General features: G+C 19.6%; 1 protein-coding gene across 1 annotated transcript in view; it reads right to left on the bottom strand.

The window, feature by feature from the left end:
• The window catches only part of LOC119594887, a 100,253-nt gene that overhangs the window by 6,947 nt on the left and 93,021 nt on the right, over nucleotides 1–285 (bottom strand). The window lies entirely within an intron of this gene.

The raw sequence follows: 285 nt of genomic DNA, 5'->3' as shown, positions 1-285 counted from the left end.
AACGGCGATAAGAAACACAATGATAAACAGATACACAGAAAAATGGTAAAAAAGTAAAGGTAATAATTTCAAAAAATTATAAATAAATATACAGAAAAAAATAAAAGAAATTTGTGAGAAATATATACGAAAACATTTTAAAAAAATAAGAAACACTCAGCTAATACTTAATATTTAGAAAATTCTATATTATGAATGGGAAACAGAAATAAATTAATGATAATAATAGTATGACAAATGAACAATTGAAATATTTGATAATTGTTAATTACAAATGATAAAAGT

Source organism: Penaeus monodon, chromosome 34 (assembly GCF_015228065.2).
Source record: "Penaeus monodon isolate SGIC_2016 chromosome 34, NSTDA_Pmon_1, whole genome shotgun sequence".
NCBI lineage: Eukaryota > Metazoa > Arthropoda > Malacostraca > Decapoda > Penaeidae > Penaeus > Penaeus monodon.
This window is presented reverse-complemented; position numbering and strand designations above follow the sequence as displayed.